The sequence below is a fragment of the Sinocyclocheilus anshuiensis genome, unplaced genomic scaffold (assembly GCF_001515605.1).
Source record: "Sinocyclocheilus anshuiensis isolate Anshui unplaced genomic scaffold, SAMN03320099.WGS_v1.1 scaffold403, whole genome shotgun sequence".
Taxonomy (NCBI): Eukaryota; Metazoa; Chordata; class Actinopteri; order Cypriniformes; family Cyprinidae; genus Sinocyclocheilus; species Sinocyclocheilus anshuiensis.
In genome coordinates this window covers 585,707-590,062 of record NW_015552553.1, presented here as the reverse complement: position 1 = coordinate 590,062, position 4,356 = coordinate 585,707, and positions in this window count along the sequence as shown.

Below are 4,356 nucleotides of genomic sequence, written 5' to 3'. Positions count from 1 at the left end.
AATTTTCAGCATCATTACTCCAGTGTCACATGATCCTTCAGAAATCATTCCAATATGCTGATTTATTATCAGGGTTGGAAACTGTTGTGCTGCTTAATATTTTTTGGAACCTGTGATACTTTTTTCAGGATTCTTTGATGAATAAAAAGTTAAAAAAGAGCAGCATTTATTTAAAATAGAAATCTTTTCTAACAATATACACTGCTGTTCAAAAGTGTGGGGTCAGTACATTTTTATTCTTTCTTTTTCTTTTAAATAAATTAAAACTTTTATTCAGCAAGGATGTGTTAAATTGTTAAGAAGTGATAGCAAAGATTTATATTGTTAGAAAAGATTTCTATTTTAAATAAATGCTGCTCTTTTTTAACTTTTTATTAATCAAAGAATCATGAAAAAAGATCGCAGTTTCCAAAACAAATATTTGGCAGCACAACTGTTGCCAACATTGATCAGAATGATTTCTGAAGGATCATATATGACCCTTTACACTGGAGTAATGGCTGATGGAAATTCAGCTTTGCATCACAGAAATAAATTATATTTTAAAGGATATTAAAATGGAAACCATTATTTTATATTGTGGTAACATTTTGCAAGATTTCAGTTTTTTTTCTGTATTTTTTATTAAATACATGCAGCCTTGATGAGCATAAGAGGCTTCTTTAAAAACATTACAAGTCATTATATATATATATATATATATATATATATATATATATAAACAAAAGCTTGTCTAGTGGTCCAAAGCTTTGGCTGGTTGTTGGAAACAATGAATTCACAATAAGATTTCTTGTCTGCTACTCGAAGTCAATAAAAACTTTCTGCAGTTGGAGGTTTGTTAAATAGCAAAAGTTGTCATGTTAAAAAAATATGGGTTACATTTAAACTCTAGTTGATTGGTTGTTACAGTGCACAGTACTAAGTATTGAATGCTGTTGATGTTGTCATTCTGGTCAGTGATTGCTTCACATGACACAGCTGCATCAGTTGTTGCTTAACATCAGTAAACCATCAACAAGTTGTAAGGTGGTTATTGATGTACAGTTATACACTTTATACAATTTGTATGTCTGTTCCTGCAGCCATGTTGACGTAAATGCTGTTTCTTTGGGATTGCATATTTCAGCTGGCAGCGTTGTGATCCACCTTTTGCAATCTGTGTCAAAATGTCAGTCACAGATGGTAAATTGCATCACAGATTTCCCTGACTCATCTATGTCTTTTGAACAAGATTCTTCAGCAGTTTTTATTATTATTAATAAAATAATAATAAAAAATGTAAAAAAGTTTGCGTCCAATCTAGATACAGTGTTAGAATCACAAGGAAGGCAATTCAAAGACTATTTTTCACAAGTTACACTACACATTGTCTTGTAATCTTGTAATGACATCTATATGGTTCTTTTGATGGAGTGTTTGCGTCTCTCTAGTATTTCAGTTATCATGTAGAAGCAGGGGTTGACCTTCTCCTGCGGAGGCGGTGTTTAGCCACACTATTACATCATAAAGTGGCACATTCCAAAACGAGTGATTTGTCTGAGCTTGGTTATAATAAAAGCTGTTTTTAAACTAAAGAGAAAGTTTTGAGTTTTGAAATGTACAGGATGTTTTATAGTACATTGACCTGTTATATGTTAAAAGATCAAGGGAAATTTGATTTCTCGAATCATGACCCCTTTAAAATGATCCAAAGAGCATCTTGAGCTCTAAAGGAAGAATATCAAACGGTCTGTACAAATAGTCACACATTTGCTTATTAGTGACCTCATCTCAATCTTAAAAAATTCGAATTTTTTGTCACATTTTTTTCATGAAGTTGTAAAGGACTTTTTTTTATTTTGCTGTATGCAGTACTAAAGTTGAAGGTGTAGAACCTGACTGTAATAAAGATACGATTAGGTGATGGCTTAACACAAGCCTATATTATAAGGGATGTCAAACAATGTTATGCAAAGGATCCAAAAATAAACCCTAATAAAGTGTTCAAAAACAAACTGATCAAACACCATTTTTCGATTTGCCATCTAATCTACTGGAAGCCCATCTTGTGATTCATTCAAATATTTGTACAGTGTACAAAGTTGCTTTACATTGGTTTTCATTTCCCCACTAATTTGTCTGGCGGACGTAATGCTAAGATAAGCCTTATCCATCAGTTTCCAATTTGAAAATCATCACTGTATAGGTTTAATAAAGTGTGCTCCACAATATTTTGCCTTATGCATCTTGAATTTATGTATTAAGTTCATTACTGAAGCAGGTTGGCACTAGCATTGAATTTTGTCACTTCTGACCTGGTTTATCAGTATTTCTAGGTTGTCTTGGTAGCGTAACTCTTTAAGGTTATGCCTTGCACATCACCAGAATTAGACTCAGGAAAACATATTTGCTTCCGTTTCAGCCATTCTTGATTTACTTGTCTTCTTGTTTCATTCTTAAAGGAATAAATCACCCAAAAATGAAAATTCTGTCATTGATTTACTCACCCTCATGTTGTTCCAAACTTGATAAAATCTGAGAGCTTTCTGACCCTGCATAGACAGAAATGTAACTGAAATGTTCCCAGGCCCAGAAACATAGTAAGGACATGGTTAAAATAGTCCATGTGACATCAGTGGTTCAACCGTTACTATACTAATCTACAAGAATACCTTTTGTGTGCAAAGAAAACAAAAATAATGACTTTATTCAACAATTGTTCTCCCGGTCACCTGTCCCTTTAAATGGTTAGTTCACCCAAAAATGAAAATTAGTCCATAAATTACTCACCTCAAGTCATCCTAGGTGTATATGACTTTCTTCTTTCAGACGAATCCAGTCGGAGTTATATTAAAAATTGTCTTTGATCTTTCAAGCTGTTTAATGCCACTCAGCGGGTGTTGCATGCATCCGTCCAAAAGAAGTGAAATAAAAAGCGCCCATCCATAAAAAAAGTGTCTCACACGGCTCTGGGGGGTGAACAAAGGCCTTCTGGTAGCGAATCGATGCGTTTTTGTAAGAAAAATATCCATATTCCAAACATAATAATCACTTTAACGTAGCTTGCGCCAACAGTCCTACATGGAAGCAGCTCCGGGCTGATGAGGTATGAGGTCAGCGCTGCAAATGCGCCAGTGAGTCTCGTGAAAACCAACGTTTGTTAACAGGAGCAAAGGAAGCAAAGTTACTGCAATGATAGAGCTTGGAATAGCCAGGACAATTTTTAATATAACTCCGACTGGATTCGTCTGAAATAGGAAAGTCATATACACCTAGGATGCCTGGTGAGTAAAACACAGCCTAATTTTCATTTTTGGGTGAACTAACACTTTAATGAAGTCAGATTGTGTTTGTCTATAATTGTGGCTTTAGGTGGAAATCATGGCATGCTTGGTAATCTACGGTGACGCATTGCTGCCACACACACATTTTTTTTTTCCACTCAGTTATGTCGTAATAACGAGATGTTATGTCGTTTTAACGACATCTTTTCTCGTTAAAACGACATCTTTTCTCGTAATAACGAGATGTTTTCTCTTAAAACGACATCTTTTCTCATAAAAACGAGATATGTCGACATAATTATCTCGTAAAAATGACATCTTTTCTCGTAATAACGAGATGTTTTCTCTTAAAACGACATCTTGACATCTTTTCTCGTAATAACGAGATGTTATGTCGACATAATTATCTCGTGAAAACGACATCTTTTCTCGTAATAACGAGATGTTATGTCGACATAATTATCTCGTAAAAATGACATCTTTTCTCGTAATAACGAGATGTTATGTCGACATAATTATCTCGTTAAAACGACATCTTTTCTCGTAATAACGAGATGTTTTCTCTTAAAACATCTTCTTAATATTATGATCAGTCGTACGATCGTTTTTTCAAGCTTACGAAGCTTTTGGGAAACGCAGCCCAGATCTACGGGTGCTCTAGAGTAATGGTAAAGCCCTAAGTGCATCGTAAGAAGATAGATTTATGCGGTCACCTGCAGGACAATCGGCAGATTACACCTTTAACTTTATTCAAGTGCAATGTGATTATAATATAAAGTTTTGATTGTACTTTATTGTAAACTTTATTACTCGTTTTTTATAAATGTATAAATGAAATAATTAAAAAGGGCAGAAAAAATAGAAATACACATCTAAATTAAATGACCGAACAAAAAAAATGAATAAAAGAAGTCATTTAAATATGGGGGGGGAATCTGTCAATGACTTACTGACGTGCACGAAAACCAATGTACTGGACCCGGAAATAACGTCTCTATTATATACTATATATTTTATATAAAGTATAGGCCATATTATTATGTAAAGTATAATATTATACATATAATATAATATAATATAATATAATATAATA